This window comes from Coccinella septempunctata, chromosome 8 (genome assembly GCF_907165205.1).
Source record: "Coccinella septempunctata chromosome 8, icCocSept1.1, whole genome shotgun sequence".
NCBI classification, from domain to species: Eukaryota; Metazoa; Arthropoda; class Insecta; order Coleoptera; family Coccinellidae; genus Coccinella; species Coccinella septempunctata.
In genome coordinates, this window is record NC_058196.1 from 26,952,365 (window position 1) to 26,976,067 (window position 23,703).

Sequence of the window (23,703 nt, forward strand, 5' to 3'; positions counted from 1 at the left end):
TGAAACGTTTGTGCTATTCCTGAAGAAATGCTATATGTTTCAGCTAGATATACTAGGTGATTCTACCAAAAAAACTCGAATGAATGTCTTGAATATTACAGTTTGCAAAGTCCAAACGATATTAAATTAAATTTTTTACCGGTTTTTTTTCGGTTAGGGTCTTGACAACCAATTATTTTTCTCTGCAAAATTTCACCTCTTGCTTCAATTCAGCAACTAACAAATGTTTCCTTGTATAGTCGTCAAACCAAACCAAATTCATGGGCAATAGTTATTAAAATCGATTTATACATATTTCAACACATTTATAATTTAAATTTGGTGTAAATATGAACGAGATTTCAACAAAATATACACTTCCCATACGAAAATCTATTTCACTAAATTTAAACATGAGGAGCCCCTTTTAAAATCACTTTGTATAAACTGCTAAATTACAAAATTGTTCAAGTACTTCTAACTGTCATCAATTTCATTATCAAATACTGTAGAATCAGGGTTTAAATTTCGATAATAATTTGATTTCAATCAGTTGTTCATAGTTCCCAATTATTCAAAAAAATTTGCATTGATATTTTTATAACTATATATGAATAAAAACACATACAAACAAATTTTTGTCCAAACGGTGGCATAAACTTGAACACAAGAAAATAAACATAAATTTAATCAAATTGAATATAAAAATATTCTACCTTGCGTTCCCAATAGACAATAAATTCTGCAAATAAATAGTGAAACTGAGATGGAGCTAGAAATATTTTTACAGTTGAAGTAATTTTTTTCAACCTTGTTATATAATTTTCGAATTACAAAAAAATTACGACACCATTATTGCATAATCGACAATTATCTTTCAAATTTCATTGTCCTAAATACTTCACTTGAGAAAAAACTCAATGAAACTATCACTTCCATTACAGAAAATGTGTTGCTAGACAAACAGTTCAAAAAAAAATTCAAGGAAAGGCTTCTTCAGTTTGTGCCCACCATTCACAATTCTAAATTATTAATACCAATTTGGAAACACCCTGTATATTCAAAGTATAAGAAAATCTACGAGGGATATTTATTACATGTAGTGCAAAAAGATACTGCTCTTTTAACAGTGTTAGGATGCCTTGATTCCATCATAAAAAATGACGTATCTAACTGTAATTTAATGTTAGCACACATCGCACACTATAATCAATTCGATATTTTTACGAATACAAAACGGAATAACATAACGTACCATATAAATAAACCTATAAATTCTATCCTATTTTTCTAATTGCTAATGTCTTTAGTTTTAAATTCTTTCAGAGGTTCATTCGATAATTATATATACATTTATTTTACATTTCACGTGAAAAGTACTCTATAGTACAAAGCGGTGCTCAATGCTCAATAAAAAGCCGAATCTAATTTTCATTTCCATTTACATTCAATTCATGCAGTATTTTTGGGCATATGAATTTTATTTCCACAAATTTATTGAATAAAATGTATAATACATATAGTTGAATTTTTCTACAAATAATAAAATAAAAATAAAATTTCTTCAAACTAAATGTTGCACTCCATTATTGCACGAAATCTTTGCATAATACAATTCATTCCGATGTAGGAAACTTTGAGATCTTATCGCTATATTTACAATATAAATCAATCAGTGTTTGTAAATGAAATAAACCTTTTCATTATTATTATTTTTCTTAGATATATTATTTACAAAGTGCACAATTAGCTATTATAGATTTTCTTTTGTATTCATCTTTCTTACAACTAGTAGGATTACAGATTTACGTATATATCGTTTCAGGATTTATGGCACGTTGAAAATTGCGAAAAAAAAATTTTGATTTGAATCTTATTGTTGACTAGAACTAATAGTTCAGATCTGAGAACTCACCAAAAATTGTTTTTTTCAGATAAATCTTCATAAATTTACACGTATCGGATTAATATTATTATATATATTTCACATTCAATTATACAAATTTTACAAATGTCCGAATGGTGAACAACTTCCGATAGGGCAGTTCTTCCTGTGTTGATGGGTGAGCAGCTATCCCTCATCTTCCGAGAGATCTGAGGTCTACCAGTAACTCTCGCATCCTTGAGGTTCTGCAAAGAATCAAATCGTGAATTTTTCAGAAAATAAAACAAGCCAATCATAAAAACAAAATTTCAAAATTTCCACCGACCGGCAGAGCTCAGACTTCCGGTGAAGAAGAGACGAACATTTTCAAACTTCCATTGAGGTTGAACCCAATCTAACGCATATTTAATTCGAAAAAAATTGAAAAACATACAACTATAGAAATAATTACATTCATTTCAATTTTTCATTATATTTTTATACTTTTAATGTAATTTTCTTAGTGTTTTTTGTAGTTTATTCATTGAAAAAGGTCTAAGATTTATGCCCTATAGTTTTATTTATTTTTGATTGCACTACACGGTGCTCTTTATATTGATTGTTTCGAATTAGACTCTTAAGAATAAATATACATGACAGAAAATGTTTGCTTTGCTTCGTCGAGTAGTCAAACTATTTCTAAATTCCCCAATACTCGAAGATGTAACTCGATTACGCTATACCAACCCTCTCACGCATTGTACCAGCAACCTTGTTATACGCAGACATGATATACGTCCTTCCAATCGAAACAGAAGTACAACCGAATGACAAATCACCCCCAGACACGATACCAATTTATGAAATTATTCTGGAAGTCGAATTTAACAAATGAGCCCTAACTCAGCCTCTTCACCCTTGGACGAAGCCCAGGCGTACCTAGGATCTAACTCGAAATTAAACTCGGTTAAAAGAGAGCCAATTAGAAGTGGCAAGATAGGAGATTTATTTCCATGGCAACGAGTTGCCTGTCGCGCGGTGAAGGATTGCCGGTCATGTGACTGAAACCCCCCAGGGATGGGGCGAGGATGAGAATATGGAAAGGGGCAGATTCGTTCAGGTCGCAATCGACGTTGCCAGATCTATACAGAGAATAGGGAATACTCCTTTTGACGAAAATGATGTATTTTTTATGGAATATCTGTGAAACGTCACTTTTTGAAGTAACCTTTCCAACCGTACTTAGAAATGAAGAAGAAAAAAGGGTAGTTAAAATTTAAAGCGTTTCGTTTCTATCGCACAAGTTGGCAACATCGACTGAAATATGCGTTGATAATAAAGGACAACAATACACTTTCTTGATGTGATAGACAAATATGGCTGTCTATGAAGTCCGCGACGAACGAAGAAGGTCGTAAAATTTTATGGGATTTTCAAGGCCGGTTGCTGTTGAGGCTCGCCAGAGAGTACGCGCCTTATGATGGCTGTAAATCAACAGCTGTTAAATTACAAACAAGCCATTGTTCTTTTTAATTTCTAGTAGGCGCTGTTGCCAAATCGTAAACTAGAAACGGAGCGATTAAAATTTTAAAACCTCATATTTGAGCAATTATTTTGAAATGTTTCCGCGGTGCATTTGGAAAATTCATGAATGAAAATCATAATTATTCAGTTTGAACTAGTATATGCTGTGATAACCCAAATTGAGGAGAATTCCCCATTGGTAGATTTAATGATATTATCACTTTATCCTGAATGGCCATGATGGAGCCCTCTGCTCGGGAATCAACTTTCATTGGTTTGACGCAGCTATGTCGACGTAATCATGGTTGACCTCGTTCTGGCGTCTTTCTTGCAAGGTTTGCCAATCAGTTTGCTTTGAGCAGAGTGTTCGACGATTTCTAAAAATATAGTTGAACTATCAGCATCACTAACTACTCGATGAAATTCTGGTGAAACGCTTTGTTTCCTTAGACATACAGTTGGACAAATCAACAATTCCTCGAACCAAAAGATGAGTGAGTAGCTTAGTGTTGAGCAAGCTCAGATATTTATTGCTTCGATGAGATTCTTGTTGTTAATAGCAGCTAATTTTTATTATCTTTCTCAATCCTCCAGTGAACTCCTCTGTCAATTCTTTCTCGTTAAAGCCCTGACTCAGTCGTCTAGCCTGTTTGATCCCTATAGATACATATACACGTATCTCTTTCATTTGATATTTCTCGAATGTGGATGTACCATCTTTTGTTCGGATATTAAGACTTTAGCTTTCACACTCCATTCTAGAGGATCATTCACTTATCCCAAATATCTCAGATATCAAAAGGGTTGGTCTCTATTGGAGCCCCTTACCATTGCTTCTTTGGCACAATGTATCATCATTCTACTTCAATACGCTTGAGGCTCCATTAGGCGTTTGCTCTGACTCATTATAGAAATATCATCAAAGACCACAGATTTCACAAAAATCTCCCTTTCAATCTCCAGACAATTTTCGTGCAGCGGCAACGTTGCGACCCCCATTCTCTACGCTTTCTTCCCCGGAAAAGACGAAGGGGACGAACGAAATTCAGATGGATGACTAACTGATAAGAGTACTTTGGAATTCTGGGGTGTCTGGAGAATGGGAAGTTTTTTTAAGCGTTATATACGACCCACTCAATTATGCGTAACGAAAAATTCGATTTTAATGCATATCTTAGACGGTGATTCTCATAGACTGCAGGGATATATTTTACCGAGGCGAGTGCTTGAATCCATTGAATAAACATAATAAGGCGATTTTTCATTTTATTCTTCAGAAAGTGCATGCCCGCTGTTCGATAACAGGTCTTAACGAAAATTGATATCCGTTCATCTTCGAATATATCTGACAGAGGTTCAAATTCAAGAGAATACTTTAGAAATCAAGAAGAGCATTGATAACTTATCAGGGTGAATATTTTTTTGCCGAAGTTTTTATCTCTGTACTTCTGTATCATACGTAGATAATATAGGGTGAGTCTTTGACTCCTACAAATATTTTAACAGTAGATACTTAGGCTCAAAAGAAACACTTTTTTCCTATACCATTTTTTTAGAATCGGCTCAATTTAAATGATACAGGATGAATTTTATTTTTAATTCTATCTCACAAACAGTTTTATCGAATGAAATGAATTTTGGAATAAATTTTTTCATTTATTTGATGAATCTTTTTCGAACACAAAATATCACCTTCGTCTTGTAGTTTTGTCGTTATGACCATTACGTACCATAAAAATACAAAAATTCAAAGAACCCAACTCTTGAAACTAAGTTGGATGCTATCTCATGAATATTTGAACGTTTTTTAAAATAAAAGTATTCTTCATATTTTCTGGTATAATGCTCCGTTTTCGAGTAATTTGTTTTTCAAAAATTATACAGTATCTGTGAAATTCGAGAAATTGTTTTGAAGATCCACAGATGTGTAGTCTCACAGATTTAGCTAGTTATTCTGAAGGTAATTTTGTTCTTCTAGGGGTGGCACAGCCCATTATGAAAACTCAAAATGACTATATCTTCTTATCGGAAAAAACCTCAAGAGTCTGCTGTTAAAATATTTGTACGAGTCAAAGTCTCACCCTGTATATAGAGTGTAAATTAATAGTGGCGCAAAAATTCGATTCCTTGGCAAAGAGTACCTAGTCTGGGGTTTTCATATGAATTTTATTTTTTGCTCTTGCTTGAATACAGTTCCCTGAAGATGGCACCTGAAAATCAATTTTTAAATCAGAATAAAAAAAATTTGGCTTCAAAAGAGTCTGGGAATGAAAAGTGAAATAGATTCAACATCCTGCAAAAAGTTATTTTTCAGAGTTTTTCTACAGTTTCCTCAATTTATTGAGGAATCTACAGTGAACACAATGTGAATTTTGAATCCCATCAATTAACACCCGATAAGTGCATTTCGGAATTTCGAAGTCGTATAAAATTAACCTAATTTGACCCTATAGCCATAATTAACGAATTCCACATTCTCCAGACCCCCCATTAGGTTCTCAGGCACGGAATATCAATTTGTGATTGTTCCAATGGTGTTTTCCCGTTTCTTCGAACAGGTAGTTTATTCCCACATTAATTAAGCCGTTTCAATATTCATCGAGATATATGAGCGGAGACTAGCCCTGTGTAAAAGCGAAACGATCAAAACTTCTCGGACGTAGCCGTGAATAACAATAACCTACCGAAGACAACGCACCTTATGCACGATGAGGAGTTGTATATTACGTTCTTAAGGTATTAATGAATTATGAGTGTGGAATAATTGAAAAACAGCGTCGATGAACACTAATATCGCTTGGAGGAGGCGAATGCTGTCATTACCTTCACAATCAATGAGTTTGCCGAGGCAGTAAGATAATTTTTAGCCCACAAACCTCATACCAGAACTTCGAAGAGCATGACAGGCTCATGAGTTTAGTAAATACTACTAGCAGTTTTATAAATACCTAGGCCAAAAACACTTCACTTTGCTATCGATGAATTGCATAGGTACTACCTACGCCTGTCTACGATCGGAACTAACCTCACTTCTGTCCAACTGACGACAGAAAACAGCTCTTTCTGGCCAATAGACAAAATCGTCTTTCTGTATGGCCTATTCATCAAAAATTTAGTCGCCAGAATCAATTCAGATGATATGAATATAAGCGATATTGACAATGGTTTCGGTCTTGATTGACCTCACCAGGACAATACAACTCTGACCTCCGTACCCTCGAAATTGATGGAATATATTCAATAGCAAAGGCAGTTTTAATTATATCCCAGCTTTACCTAGCAGGCAACGATGCGAGTCAAATGAGGAATAACGTATGTAGGTACTTCTATTTTTTTTAATGCCTTCGTGACCAAAAAAAAGATGAGGTACGAGCTCTGTTAGTCTCAATACATCAAGGCAATAATTTGTCTTATACAGGATGAGTCTTTGACTCGTACAAATATTTTAACAGTAGATTCTTGAAGTCAAAAGAAACACTTTTTTCTATACCATTTTTTCCGATTCGGCCCTGACAAAAAGATATAGCCATTTTAAGTATTCATAATGTGTTGTGCCACCCCTGGAAAAACAAAATTACCTTCAGAATAACTACCTAATTCTATGACACTACACATCTGTGGATCTTTTAAAGAGTGTTGTATTCAGCCAAAGTAGGTACCCAACTTTTCAAATTTCACAAATAATTTTTTATTCTTGAACATGAAACTACTCAAAAACGGTGCATTACATGAGAAAATATGAAGAATACTTTTATTTCACGAAACTTTGTTTTGTTGTTTTTCAACAGTCTGTATCTTTTGAACCGAGCCGATACGTAAAAAATAGTAAAGGAAAAAAGTGTTTCTTTTGACCTCAGGAATCTACTGTTGAAATATTTGTACGAGTCAATGGCTCGCTCTGTGTATTGCATATTTCTTTCGTAATGGGGAATTCTCCTCAATTTGGGTTATCACTGCATATCGTCGTTAAAACCCGAAAAATGTGTAACTCCCAATTTAATCAAAAAAGAGATTTTGATGCCATCCCTTAGCGGTTTTCAACATCTACATGCTCAAAAATTTGCGTAGTTCCATCGAACAGTTAATTATTTTTCCCGCGCCAAATAGAATAATGTGTATCTCTGTGCTTGAAATTGTTTAAAAGAATACATGTACCTCCCTTACACTAGCACGGCGTCAGTGCATATATCCACATCGCATCAGTGGATAACATAAGAAGTAGTAGAAAAATAGTGCTGCTTTGCTGTGAAAACAAAGGTAAATATTAAGGGAGTACGGGTAATAGTAAATAGTTTTTTGCCTCTCCTGTAAAATCAGCTAAAATGGAGTTACACATTTTTCGGGTTTTAACGACGATATGCCAGTTTAAACTGAAAAATTATGAGTTTCATTCATGATTTTTTCAAATTCACCGCGGAAACTATTCAAAATCATCCTTCAAATATGGGGTTTTAAAATTTGAATCGCTTGGTTCCGAGTTTACGATTTGGCAACAGCGTCTACAAGACGATGAGAAGAACAATGTCCGATCAGCTTGTTTATGAAATAACAGCTGTTGATCTACAGGCGCGTACTTACTGGCGAGCTTCAACTGCAACCGGCCATAAAAATCCCATAAAATTTTACGACCTTCCTCGTTAGTCGCAGACTTCATAGACAGCCATCTTTGTCTATCTCACCAAGATAATGCATTTGTTGTCCTTTATTATCAAGGCATATTTCAGTCGATGTTGCCAGCTTGTGCAATTCTCACAAAACGCATTAAACTTTAAAAACCCATTTTTATTTCTCATTTTTTAGATGCTTAAAATAATTTTTTTGGGAAACGGTTGAAATGGTTATTTCAAAATGTGACGTTTCAAAGATATTTCATGAAAAATACATCATTTTCGTATTCCCTATTGCCTTCACAATGAAATACATATATTGATAGTTTCAGCAAGAAAACTAACTATAAAAGGATCTTCTGATGATTTTCAGTTTTTTGTTATATCAATTGCAAAATATCGAGTTGATATGTTTATAACCTTCAATTCCCCAAATCTATTTTTTATTTTTTGTCAGTTTAAGCAGACTTAGGATGTGCGCGCATAAACAGCCCAAACGCGATCAATCAACCTCACGCATATGAAACCAATTGATTTGCGACGTACGTCGTAGACCGCTTTATGAAAATAACGGCCGTGACGAGCCGCCCGGGCGCCCTAATACAGAAGAGGCCCCGTACGGAGGAAACAATACAATCATAAAACATTTAACTCGTTCCGATCAGATAAAGGCGAACGGTCCTCGAGCCCGCGTACGCGTTACTGACCACTGACAACGCGAATACGGATTCTATGGTCGTAATTCATCTTGAATTGGAGGCACGCTCCGTCGCGGCGATCGCAGTTAATGAATAAATTTGCGGGAAGAAATTGCAGATGTTTATCGTCCTTCAAGAAACAGTTTACGCCGATTGGGTTGATGTGGCATATTTTGGATTATTGACCTTATGTCATTCATTGACGGTGTTGGTATTTGAGTACCGTCAAGCAGAAGAATGAATGACTAATCTGTGGTAGAATAGCATTATAGTTCATGAACAGCTGAATCCAACTTGCACATCAAAAACTGCCAAACAACTCTCAGTATGCTGTGGACAATAGGCTCAAACTTTCTTAAATACCAAATCATTTAGGTTTCACACGAAATCAAGGTTGAAAAAGATTGCCCCTTCGGTTTGTTTAGTACGCCCAAAAGGAGCAGAACACATGAAATCGCAAATCGACTAATAATAGAAAGAACGAGGGACGAACTTGATCCATTCTGGTTTGTCCATCCAGTCCTAAACCACTCCTGAAAGACAAGACAAGGTGAAACCAAAGAGTGAGGGAGCAATCTATTTAGAGTTATTTAACTGCTCTTAATCAATTGAATCCTACAGAACGAAAACAGTTCAGAACTGCCAAGCAGCCAAACCACCCTCTGTATGCTTAGTGTGATCGATAAGCTAAGCCTTGCTTAGGTACCAAGTCACTTGGACTTCTCAGGAAATGAAATGGCAAATAGTATGCCCAAAAGTTTCTAACTTGCAAATCGACCAATTATAGAGAGAATGAATAGACTAAGACCATTCAGGGTTAGACCATCCAGACCTAAACCACTTCTAACCAACGCTGAGCATATGGTTCTCTGGTGGCTCTTAGGTTCTTGATCCAATTCCTACGCATCAAAAATAGTTTGGAACTGCCTCTAACCCTGGTATCCTCAGTGTGAACCACTAGCTCACCCTTGCTTAAATACTAGGTAACTTAGGCTTTTCATAAAATGAAGTAGTAGAGCAGAGCGACGTTTTCTCTAGCGGACCTAGAACTTCTTCTTTTGGCCACACCAACTGCAGTGTAAGTTGATGAATGAATGGACCACTGCTGCAAGTCATTTCGAATCAAACCTAAACAAATCTAGTACTGGGCTTCGATAAAACATTTTTGGATATTCAAAATAAAACCAGTTTGACGGCAACTGTCAGTTCTTAGAGGAATGTGGAGAAGCCTCAGAATACAGTCAGATTCAACCTTGTCAATACCATGTTGAATCAAGGGAAACTAAAACTAGAAAATCAGCTTGGATCACAAGTTGCTAGAGGAATTATAACTCATTATTTGGTTTGAGCCAAAATAGCAGACAGTCGATAGAGACTCAAACTCATGGTAATAAGGAATGGAATTGAATACCTGATGAATTTATTATGTACTTACATTTTATACTTATTTACGCGGGTACCAATTCGTAATTCTCACTCTGTTAGAGTGAAATAGTTTTTCATAGAACACAGTTAAACGAAAAAGGAATATAATGAAGCACAAGCTCCTAAATGTATTCGAAAATGAGTGGAATCAGACAAATTAAGGCCCTTCGGAATGGCAAGCCACTGCGCGCTGTGCTCTCTCTCTCCCTGGCCAATTTTAACAGGATTGCCCGGTGAAGTGTGCGAAGATGAACGTTTATTTTAATATAAAAAAGCGAGGGGTAGAACAGGAGATGTATATCTGCAAATAAAGGACTTTAATTTTGAATAACAAGTGTAAATGACACCGTGCTAATTATGGTTTATCTGGCACCCTTCTTTTCCATTTATCTTCATGTACCGCTAAATATTTATAAACGAGTACTTATCACGCTGCTCCGTCCTGAAATATGGCCTATTTTAACTGGTTTTTCTCTTTCTCCAATCTAATTTTGGCTTGTAGTTGGCCGTATTATTTATCTACTTCAAGCGTGTTGGAATTTTTGTAAAATTCAATGCCCACACTCGACGAAGTGATCTGTGAAGCTGATGAAAAGTAATTAAATGATAATCCAGTCACCTTTGCTACGATATATCTGGTACTTCGGAGGATCTATCATCTGGTAGTCGCAGTACATATCACTTACGGACATACCGCATGTTAGACGCGATATTAGGAATTTGCAGCCAATACACACAGCCATATACCATGGCCGCCCATAGAGGTCAAACAAATAAGGGTTATAAAACACCGTGTTCCTACAATTAATCACGGTATCACGATGCCCAACATCGCAATACACAGACATATATATTCACCACCGACTATTATTCACCGCGGCCCAAAAGTTAATAATTCATCACGGTCGATATAAATCAGGCAATTTGACGGGCCCCTTAATGTATCAAATCACGTTATAATTGATTTACCGCCGAGCGGTAGTCGTAATCAATTGATTTGCATTAACATTGTGTAAACTTGTTCGAAATCCCATATTTCAGGTATTGCCCTGCTGGAAATATTCACCATCTTGGGCTGTGCGCTGCGTTTGATGGTTGGGTAATGGTATAAATAAACGTGAAGATATCAATTAGAGGGTACGGTTAGCAGGATGAGGAATGGAAGAGCTGTGGATCACTCTGAAGGAAATTCTTGAATAAGATACTAGACTAGAGGCTTGAGAAGGTTTATATAGGCCATAGAAAAGATTTTGGCTTCTTTGAAATATAGTTTATATGATTTTTGCCATTTATATTGAATCTTACCATAACTTAAGACACTCTGCTGTTCCCAGATCTTTTTTCTGGCCTGATATAAGATATCCCATTGTCTCTGCAGCATCAGGTTAAAGCTTCCACTCTCCTAAATGAGAGAGGTTAGATCTACATTCAAATACTTGTGCCGATAATCATTTGTCTATTGCTGCAGCTTGAAGGTTAACACCTGCTGAACCTGAGCCTTTCTGTGGGCTTGGAAAAGACCAATATAAGTGAACTCCACCAATCTTTCTATGGCAAGGGACTGAATGCACTTAGAAACCATAAGATGTGCAACACGTACATTGATAATCCTCCCAGATACTGGTCAGGTGAGAACTATGTACGGGCAATACAGCTGCGGTCAAACTGCTTACCAACAGCAGGCCTGCCGTACAACCAAGGACCAGAAGCCCTTTGCCGTGCAGGATGTATGCAGCGTGAGTCACTCTCGCATGTCCTGCAAAGGTGTAGTCTTATGCACTGGGAGAAGATAACCAGGCACAACTACGTTGTTTATCGCCTCGAAAACATAGCGATAAGGAACGGCTGGCAGGTGACGAGGGAGCCCAGGATTAGGGACAGGGAAGAAAAACTTTTAAAACCCGACCTTCTTCTAACTCAAGATCAGCACGTCATAATATCTGACGTTTCAGTTAGCTGGGAGTGCCCAAAGCCTTTAAGCATGGCTTACGCAGTTAAAAAAGCCATATACTCCACTCCCACCTTCCTAGAGAAGGTTGAAGAACAATACCCCGATAAAATTATCGAAGTACTTCCGCTCATTGTGGGTGCTAGGGGAGGATGGTGCCCTGAAAACCTGAACATCATCAAGATGGTTGGCGCTATGGATGCGGATATTGGAGACATAATCCATACCGCTTTGAGGGGTGGCTGCATCATACACAAGCAGTTCAACCGCGTGGTGTGGCGCAGTTCTCGTAGGGTTCGTATAGTTCGTCCCACTGCAAGATCTCAGTGGTAAAGCTTCAGCTGGTCTCGCGAGTGCGGATACCGGTTGTGTGTTCGGGCTACTGGTGCGGCTATGGATGCTGTTCGAGAGAGTTTGTTCGTGCGATAGTGTTCGTGAACTTCGTTCTATAAGTGGTGTACTGACTTGTTCTCTCTGTTGTTTGTCAAAGATATGATGTACTGGTCTATTGTTTTTAATTTTTTTTTAACTTTTGAACCTGACATTGAGTCATCTCTGAGGTCATGTGACCCATTAGCTTAAGATTTTGATCTGCTTGTACTGCCTGTAGTCTGAATACCGAATAAAGCCTTATAACAGGGAGTTGAATAACCCTCTGGAGGAACACTCCTGGACTTACTCAGTCAAAGAAATTCCTGATGATTTCACCGACCTATACCAGAAAACTGTCACGAGCTGGTCGAACTGAGCTTTGGGTGATGGTGGGACTGCTGACAGGGCACTGTCGGTACAAATATCATTGCGAGAGCTATGCACACGTCTCCTATATATAGTAGAGCTTGAGGCCATACTTGATCTGCCTACTCTACCCCTACATGTGAGGAAATGCAGCTTGCTGGAAGCAATAAGAATATCCCTCAACGGGAATCTCTTACCTGGAAACTGGGTTGGACATATGAGGATATTTAATCAACTGGCAAAACCATTTCATTTTATTCATCAATATCAGAGAGGAGCACCGGCATTGGCGTATATGGACCTATACTCAGTACCTCTGGAGCCCTGGGTAGTGAACCCTTCATTTTAAAGATCGAGACAATGTCTATTTACGTATGCGCTCAGGAGTGTCATAAAATGAAGTCCTTGAAATAACACTTCCAGGGATCTGTGTTGACATGAGAGTGACGTAATACCATAAAGCAACTGGCCAGAGGCAATGACTCTACTATGGGTACCAGGGCATTGTGGTGTTAAAGGAAATGAAGAAACCGATGAACTTGCAAAAAGAGCATCAAGATTAACATCTGCTGGACCTGAGCCTTTCTGTAGGCTTGTAAAATACCAATGTAAGGCAGCGGTCTGACAATGGGAGTTGAACAACTGAATGACCCTCTGGAGAAGCACTCCTGGACTTTCTCAGTCAAAGAAAACCATTCGTATGGGAAAACCTTTCCTGAAAACTTACGAGGTAACGGCCAAGGCTCCTCCTTGGGTTCCTATGAAGGAGTAACGTCGAGAACAAGAGATCTACATGGTCGCTGTTCCCGGAAGGCTAACTGAGCCACAACGAACCCTGTTCAAATAATAATAATACGGCGACTTGAACAAAGCAATATGCACAATTCAGAGAAACTTCTCATATATTCGCAACTTTTGGCTGACCCATTTCTATCTCGTCTTGTAAGAGACAACCAAATCCGGGCATAACATTACATTCTTCAAGCTCTCTTCTCACGTTCCCCATCCTCCCACTCCAACATGCCCCCGCAAGAAAAATATGCTTTCGAAAATACTGCGTCCCGCAGTCCCGAACACATACATGCATAATGCATGCTGCATGCCACTAGGAGTGTTTAATGGGCCGGCAAATTTCATATAGCAGCAAATTCATATGTTACGTTGAGACGCTGCAAGGAATATCTCTCTCGTCTTAGACGTGCACCCCGAAAGATGTACGACCGCGGCCAACTAAGTGAGGCGGTTCAAGAAGAATAGGGCGCAGATAAATTTATACGCGCTGATTTACGGCCGACTGTACATTCCGCAATGTGAATTGCGAATAAAATTTATTCCGCCAATTCATCGTCGGGACCGGGATGATATTTATATTTCACATGTCTGCCTCTCCGATATCTGGGCATTTCGCGTGGAGACCGACTTTTCGCCGATTGCGCTAGACGGCGATGAAGTCGATGCGATCGCGTATTGTCTGGTGAATGGGGCTAAGCTCCGTCTGTATCCTTTATTGTCGAAAATAATATCCTCATCGTGTCTTGGCGAATTTTTAACTGAACCCATATTTTTAAGGATTTTTCGAAGGTCAGCTTTCGAGTGGTTTATTTCTCAATAAAATTAACCGTAGATGGAAATGTGATAGATATTCTTAAAGAGCAACTCTTCTAGTATTAATTCTGTTAATTTCATCCATCTAGGTGCAACCGTTCGGTGTTGGACGAATTTTTAACTGAACAGATCTCTTTCAGGATTTTTCGAAGGTCAGATTTCAAGTCTTTTATTCATCAATAAAACTAAACGTAGATGAAAATGTGATACATATTCTGAAAGAGCAACTCTTCTAGTAATAAACTTGAGAATTTCATCTATCTCGGCGCAACCGTTCGGTCTTGACGAATTTTTAACTGAACCCATATTTTTCAGGATTTCTGGAAGGTCATCTTTCGAGTAGTTTATCACTCAAAAAAATTAACCGTAGATGGAAATGTGATAGATATTCTTAAAGAGCAACTCTTCTAGTATTAATTCTGTTAATTTCATCCATCTAGGTGCAACCGTTCGGTCTTGACGAATTTTTAACTGAACCCATCTTTTTCAGGATTTTTCGAAGATCAGCTTTCGAGTCGTTTATCTCTCAATAAAAGTAACCGTAGATGGAAACTCGATACATATTCTGAAAGAGCAACTCTTCTAGTAATAAATCAGAGAATTTCATCCATCTGTGCGCAACCGCTCGTTCTTGAAGAATTTTTAACTGAACCCATCTTTTTCAGGATTTTTCGAAGGTCAGGTTTCGAGTCGTTTATCTCTCAATAAAAGAAACCGTAAACGGAAATATGATGCACATTCTGAAAGAGCAACTATTCTTATGATAAATCTGGGAATTTTATCCAACTCGGCGCAACCGTTCGGTCTTGACGAATTTTTAACTGAAGTCATCTTTTTCAGGATTTTTCGAAGGTCAGCTTTCGAGTGGTTTTTCTTTCAATAAAAGTAAGCCTAGATGAAAATGTAATGCATATTCTGAAAGAAAAACTCCTCTAGTAATGAATCTGAGAATTTCATGCATCTCGGCGCAACCGTTAGATCTTGGCGAATTTTTAACTGAACCCATATTTTTCAGGATTTTTCGGAGGTCAGCTCTCCAGTCGTTTATCTCTCAATTAAAGTAACTGTAGATGGAAATGTAATACACACTCTGAAAGAGCAACTATTTTAGTGATAAATCTGAGAATTTCATCCATCTCGGCGCAAATTCTTAACCTAACCCATCTATTTTGCAGTGGCGGTTCCAGGAGTGATGTCGGAGTGGGGGCATAATTTTACGTTTGGAATTCTGTAAGGTGTTTGTTGATATAAAATGAAAAAGTATATCTTAAAAATTGCAATATATTCTATATGTTTAAAAGGAAACTACCTTGAAACTCATTCATACTTGAAGAGGAAAATAAAAACATTTTTCGATATTCGAAAACTGTGGTATTGAAGGAAATGAAAAAGCCGATGTACTTGTGAAAGGGACAACTGATCGCCCGAACCTTTTTGTGGCTTGAGAAGACCGACTAAATGCTGGAGAGACGAACAGTAGAACTATGGAGGAATGTTCTTGGACTTTCACAAACAGAACTGTAAGCCTTCACAAACTTCTGAAGAGACACTGTCGGTAAAAAACACTTTTCGCACCACATAGAAAGATGACACATGCTGGTATACAAGTGTACTAATGTGGCTCACCGACGAACCATACATATCTCATCGACTTTCGGTGAAAATCAAGAAATGCTTCTGTTTTCTTTGTGAAGATGGTTGGGAAATGTCTTCAGGAAAACCTCCAAGCAACCTTAGAGCGCACTTCTTCGCATTCCTCACTTTAGGGCTCTTGGAAATTCATTTCCCTAGCTAGTCGTATGGCTTAGCGGAAAACCTAGGGAAAACCCAGGGTTCTTCGTAATTTCAGCGCCATCTGCTCGTTGCTCCTCAAACTTCCCAAGCTATACCCACAAAGGTCGATTCGAGCCTCAACATCCCCTCACCGCAAAAATCCACCCGAAAGAAAACCACCCGGAAAATCGGAAAATTCCCCACGCCTGCCGCCCGTACATCACCGCCACCGTCTCCGGCGGAAAATCCAATCAAACTTTTCCTGGCGCAATTGACGAAAATTCGAACGGATCGCCTTAAGAAGGTACACCCCGGTCCGGACCGGTCGCCCACTTTTTGTTTGTTGTGTTTATCCAGGAGTCACGTGCAACGCTGCGAACTTCCTGTGTCGCTGGCTGCGGGGGCGGCGGGGCAAGGGGGGGCGGTCGGGAGATCGAGAGCGGAATAATATCTGATCGAACCCTCGGAAAAGGAAAAAGTTTGGCGGAAAACTTGAGAGCGAGATGGATAAAGCAGTTGTGCAGCTTCTATTTATTGAGTTCGAAGACGGAGATAAGAAGCGAGCGCTGCCAGGGTGGGACTCTGCGACTTATGAAACGTCATTAGAAAGAGGAAATTCTCAACTCATAGGTAGCACCTTCTTTGATTACAAAACGAGACGTTAGTCGAAAAGACTTCCTTCAATGTCACTGTATCTTTAGAGGAATGGTAGGGGATGAAAAGACCCATGACCCAGTAGAAAGATGTCTGCATTTTGTAACAATGATATTTATAGACCTGACCCTCAACGTTCTCTAGGCCCCCGAAAGATATGGTCTGAAAACATCGGAGAATAATTTTACTTTACTTAATACTAACACGTGAATTCTGAAGACAGTGGTTTCCGGACAATGCAGATGGATCCTCACGTCTGCCTGGGTAGCTCAGTTGGAAGAGTACCTGACCGGTAATCAGGGGGTCCTAGGTTCAAATCCTGCTCTGGGTGGAACTTTTTTCAGAATTCAATTCCTGTCTGCATGCCGTCAAAATTTTCATAATCGTAATAACTTTACCCTTTAGGAAGAAAAAGGGACTAGAATCCTTGTCTGACGCAGGTCTATGATACCATTGGGCAGGTATAACAAGCCAGAAGCAAATCTTCGATTACGAATTTCTTGTGATGACTGCATCAACTTTTTAGTTAATGTCATCACCATGTCGCTCCAATCTACGTTTCAATGGGGAATTCTCCTCAATTTGTGTTATCACTGCAGTTGATTATGAGTTTCATTCATGATTTCTTTAAATTCACCGCGGAAACTATTCAAGATCATCCTTCAAATATGGGGTTTTAAAATTTAAATCGCTTTGTGCGGAGTTTACGATTTGTCAACAGCGCATACAAGACAATGAAAAGAACAATGTCCGATCAGCTTGTTTATAAAATAACAGCTGTTGATCTACAGGCGCGTGCTTACTGGCGAGCTTCAACTGCAACCGGCCATAAAAATCCCATAAAATTTTACGACCTTCCTCGTTCGTCGCAGACTTCATAGACAGCCATCTTTGTCTATCTCATCAAGATAATGCATTTGTTGTCCTTTATTATCAAGGCATATTTCAGTCGATGTTGACAGCTTGTGCAATTCTCACGAAACGCTTCAAATTTTAAATACCCATTTTTATTTTTCATTTCTAAGTGCTTAAAATAATTTTTTTGGGAAACGGTTGAAATGGTTATTTCAAAATGTGACGAAGCTATAGGCTTCGTTGAAGAGCAGAATTGGAGCACTTAAGACTCAAAGAGAACCTTGCATTTACATAACTTATAACATAGAGTTGGCTACTGAGGCTTTCATACATTTTATTTGTACCACGTTCGCTTAAACCATTACAAAATTCACCACATTTAATGATGTGAACTGAAATTGAGATTTTTGATCATGAAAATTCGAACAGCTATTCATGTGATTTATTGTCATAATCTATGAAGAATATTATAGCTTTATTCTGTGGTGTTTAAGGTTTATCCATTCATTCTGGGACACCCTGTATAGTACATGTTGAAATTTCCAATATGGCTGCAATGGCGGTTTCGTAGAACCATTTTTAAGCCGTGTCGTGAAATTTAATTCAAAGTCGTTACGAATGTCATAATGGCATGTGATGTTGACAGTCATACATCACGCCACCAGTATCGTTAACGCTCTAATACATCCCCAGAACATGGCTTTCCTATTGAATAACAATAAAAGAATAACTTCTCTCTTTTCCCATATGCAGATAGCGATTTTACTGTAGAATTTCCAGCTCATTGCAGCCCCCGGCTCTGTATCCGTTTGTATTTTCCGTATGCGGGTAACGTAAGGGGGTGGCAGAGCGACAGCATGGCGGCCAACGTCACATTGCTCATTCTTTGCGCACTCGGCACATTTTAAAATGTATCAGCCCCCTATAAAATTACAATAAGATGCTTCGCGGATCTTTCCCGAGGTAGTCCTATGCGACGCCGACGGTGGAAGAGGTTTCCAGAGCATTCCTGCAAATCCGACTCGAAGGACCATAAAAGCAATAATCAATTACTGGGTGTTAAAACTACTGGATACATTGATGGCAAAGTAAGAAACTGAAAAATCTCATATTGTACTTAGCGCCGAGCTACCAGTCATCGATAAGACAAATATAAAACCAATGCTAAGTGAATAAACGTCAGGAAAATCAACGAATACCTTCTCGTCACCATCGTGACGAGAAACAGCCGACCTCGTACGTCATAGAGCTGGCAGAACCGTGCTCGAACCTCGTGACGGGTCACGTTTTTTTCGATTCCCACATTTTTTTGGCGTCACCGACGCGCCGTTGGGGGCTTTCGCAATTTACCTCATCAGCGTTATCTTCGCGGAGTAATTAACGGATTCGTGCACATGTCTGCCTATGATCGTATGTGAAATCTCACGGCAGCATGGCGGCCCTGAATGAAACCCCCCAATCAAGATCTTTCTATGTAACATCTCAATAACGCGCTCTCGGATCCGATGAAAAACGTAGCGTCCGCTGAGTGCGCTGCTGAAATTGCCTCGATAAAGGCGCGCACAGAGGCTTCTAGCTACACGAGCGACTTGAGCCAACACTAAAGGTTGAGAATATCGACTCGTTTTTTCCCGTCTTGTGATATTTTGACACAGAAGCATGTTCCACCAGAGAAATACATTAAACTAGCTAAGTATTACTTGTTTTTATTCTGTAAATGCTCATCTCAGGTCTAATAAAAGTGATCAGTCCAGTTAGACATAGTTGGAAGTGACTCTTGTTCACAAAACTCTCAAAATGACGAAGTTAGGGAAGGAAGTTGGTTTGAAATAGTTCGATGTCTACAAAATCTTACTCGTCGTTCAAAAGGACCTACAATTCAGTGGCCTCCCAACAAAAATAAATGATTAAGTTTTGTCATTACCATTCCCGAATTTTTCTACACTGACCACTTCCTTTTCACGATACATTGAGTTTTTCTAATGAACCTAAATCTATTATTCAGATAGATAGATCTTAGAAGCAGATAAACAAGAATATATGATACTAAAATTGTTTCTCAAAGAAATTTATCCTATCCTTTATACCGATAGAATAAATCCGTCCATGTATGAGCACCTTTAGCGGGACGAACAGCTTGTTTATATGAAAGACCAAGGTAACTGAAGACATCTCTCTCTCGGGGTAGTCGATCGTCCTGACGATAAAGAGACTAATGTATTTTGCTCTTAAGATGGTCTTAAATCTGTAGTAAACCACGATTACAAATAATTAACTTCCTATATCACAAGGGAATTAGGGACGAAATATTTCTAGATCGTAGAAGGCGGAGGAATTCAATTACGTATGTAATTCAGCAGTTTCTAGACGGATTTTTATCGTTCCGAAGTCATTCCTGGCTGCACTGAGCTTTTTTGCAGTTTCCTACTGTGGGGTTTTTCTCAAATTCCAGTATAGACTCATGTGTCACCCATTCGAAAGTAACATTAATTAATGTTCAAAAGAGTTTATGGTTGTGGAGAAGGTTTCATATGAATATGGGGTGACATATGTTTGAACTGTAGCTATGGGTGAAAATTCCATGTGAAGTCTTTTCCTTGAATGAATAATTTGTTAAAATATCCTGCAAAATGTGGCATCGGTTGCTTTTATAGCAACTCTTTCAAGAGTTGGGTTCTTTGAATTTTTGGTATTTTATGGTACGTAATGGTCCATGAGAAAACTGGAAGACGTGGGAGATAACTTGTGTTTGAAAAAGATCCATTGAATAAATGAAAAACTATGTTCTGAAATTCATTTCATTCGATGAAACCGTTTGTGAGATAAAACTAAAATTAAATTTTTTTATACATTTTCAACAGCCTGTATCTTTCAAACCGAGCTGATTCGGAAAAAGAAGATAAAGGAAGAAGGTGATGAGCTCAAGAATCTACTATTAAAATATTTGTACGAGTCAAAGACTCACCCTGTATTGAAACGTTTGGGGATTGTGGAAAAGTTAGAGCACATCATTTTTCAATGAATTAATGATTCCTCTCACAATCCTGGAGACGCTTAGGGCACACTGACATTTTATAAATAGATGAATAAATCATTAAATGAAAAAGTCGATCGAATACAAATCTGTATATCAAATCTGTTGTTTGCAAGGGCGTCGCTAGCCATTGAGGCAGGCACATAAGAAAACCTTGTGATTTTTATGTTTTAGGCTACTTAAAAAAAAAGTCGAACCCCTGGGGGGGGTCAACTGCCCCCTGACAACGCCCATAGTTGTTTGAACCGGAAGTTCTACTTTGAGGCAAATTGTTTTATTCCCTTACGAAAAATCTGCTTCATTACATAAATGAGGTATTTAATTAATGAGATATAATCAAGTAATTGGTGAATTTTACCTTCACTAATGCAAGATACATTTTCTAACAAGTGATTCCTTTCTCTTTGGGATCCATTCGTATTGAATTATCCAAAATTATCGAAATAGCCTGATTTATGCTCCAATAAAAATTCAATCGTGAATATTTTCACGTAAACAAACATTTTTTGTTCGCACTTTTTTCCTATCCAGACCAAACCCAATTCTTCCGGACGCCAATGACCGGCAACGGCCGCCGTACACAAACACATTTCATCCGACTGCGGACGGCAAAAACCGGACATCTATTGCGACAATCGTACACGCCAAAGAGGGGACAGAGCACGATAGGCGATATCGGTAGCAAGTAACAAATTGTTCCTTAAAAGAATGACCCCCCCGGTCTCTCTCAATTGCGAATAAAGCACGGCCGGCCGGGGACTCCGGCGATATATTTAATCTTTAGTTGCGCCCGAGATTTACTGCCGCGCTTTCATTACTAAACTTCACAAAACGGTAAAACGGGAATTTTTCACCGTATTATTTACGGAAATATATTCGAATTCCCGGCCGTAAATATCCGGACGGCGAAAAAGGGCCAGCTAGACTATACGTAGTTTCGTGGGGGTTGATATACGGCCGCCGAATCCTACGGTAGTCCTTTTTCGGTTGACAACTTTTTCAGTAAGAAAATTCGTTTCGACGACGTCTGCGTCGGGCAATCTCGTATACGGTTCGAAAAAAGCGGAGGCGTTTTTGTCGTGGGGGATGTAGATGGTGTTTTCTTCGGCGGAATTGAAAGGGTTCCGTCATTCCTGACTCCGCACTTCCTATCTAGCCGATTTATGGCGATGAGCGAGTATATCAACCCTCTAATCGAATGCGAAAAAGTGGTAAATACAGGCTGTTTTCAAAGGTGAAGCTTTTTTTGACAGAAGGTACAACACATCAAAAATTGTCTATATAAAACATACAAGATGGCTGAGATACAACCCCTAGAAGTTCGACAAAATTTCATTTAATTTCAAGTATGGGACTGTGGAAGGTGACTCCGGCATCGCAAAAACGAAACAAACATATGGCTGGACAATGAATGGTTCAGTACCAAGTTAATCGGATTAGATGCGTCAGGTCACTTTTGAGAGAATCATAATAATTGTTGTATCGTGCAATTTAGGCTGAAAAAAAATGTAGAAAATTGAGGCAGTTGCTTATGTTAGTTATGCCGAAAAAGTGCTATGATGTTTCCTCATTTCATCCCATATTTACGACGATTGTTGGAATGTTCGAACAAGAAGATTGTGATGCCTACTGCGAGAAAATTCTTGAATAATTTAAGCGAATTTTATTGGTGGGCCTAATGTACCTAGATCTTCTGTTCTATACCCTACTCATTCATAGGAACCCAAGGTGGTCGTCAATGGTGTTGATAAAACCGACAACATCCTTAGGGGCCTTGGGCCGTTACCTCGTGAGTATCCAGGACTGGTTTCCCCACTTTAGTGGTTTTTAGGCCAGCCAGCTCTGGACACTTGCATACCATGTGTTCAGCTGTTTCTGCTTCTGATCCACAGAGCCTACAAATCTCATCTGCTGACTTTCCCATACGGTACAAATGATATTTGTAAAGACAGCAGTCCCACCATCACACGAAGCTCAGCTCGCGATAGCTTCAGCAGCTTTCTGGTGAAGTTCGGTGAAATCATCACGAATTTTTTTGACTGTGTAAATCCAGGAGTGTTTTTTCAGAGGGTTATTCTGTTGTACAACTCCCTTTGTTGGACCACTGCCTCATATTGAATTTTTCGAGCCCACGTAAAGGCTCAGGTCCAGCAGGTGTTAACTTTGATGCTCTTTTTGCAAGTTCATCGGTTTTTTCATTTCCTTCAACACCACAATGCCTTGGTACCCATAGTAGAGTCATTTTATTGCCTCTGAGCAGTTGCTTTATGGTATTACGGTACTCTTATGTCAGCACAGATCTCTGGCAGTGACCTCAGCGTGGCATGGCATGGTGATGTGATATGCGCCCCTTTGTGGTTCATTCTAAGACACTCCTGAGCGTACACTTAAAGAGCCAGTGTCTCGGTCTGTAAAATAGAAGGTCCACTTCCCAGGGCTTTAGAGATCCTCAGTTTAGGTCCATATACGCCAATGCCAGTGCCCCATTCCGATTTTGATCCATCAGTAAACCATGTGGATGGCTTTTTTGTCCAGACGTTTCACGAAACTTGTATTAGGATGGGTCAGCTATGGCCGTTTCAAAGATGCTTGTCATAACATCCGATGGCTTTGCCCAAGAGGTTTGAGTCCAGTGGACAATAGTTCTATTCTCGAATTTCATTTATCTATCTAGGTTATGCCATCAGCCTAGCCTATACATTCGAGGCGAAGCATTGTTAATATTTCAGTAAAATTAGCATCTTTTTCTGCTAGCTCCTCTCACCTTTCCTCCTCCTCAGTTGATCTATTCGCTTCATCTCGGCTTGCCTCGTGTCCTAGGCCTTATTACTAGATTCTGAAGATTGGACCTGCTCCATATCAAGGGATTAAACCCCTCGGGCGAGACGGATCACGTTCCAGGTTACCCCCCGCCCCCCGGTAACCGAACCCAGATCCGTTCGCGACGAAAGTTTTTGCGTTGCATCTATTTTGCAGGGCTTGTTAACCGACCAGATTAG

General features: G+C 38.8%; 1 protein-coding gene across 1 annotated transcript in view; it reads right to left on the reverse strand.

Moving 5' to 3' along the window:
• Nucleotides 1-1,070: 1,070 nt before the first annotated feature.
• LOC123319059 (homeotic protein ultrabithorax) overlaps nt 1,071-23,703 on the reverse strand; it is a 217,523-nt gene continuing 194,890 nt past the window's right edge. The window contains exon 3 of the mRNA XM_044905907.1: nt 1,071-2,109. The gene's annotated coding sequence lies outside the window, so the exon portion shown is untranslated. The remainder of the gene's footprint in view (nt 2,110-23,703) is intronic.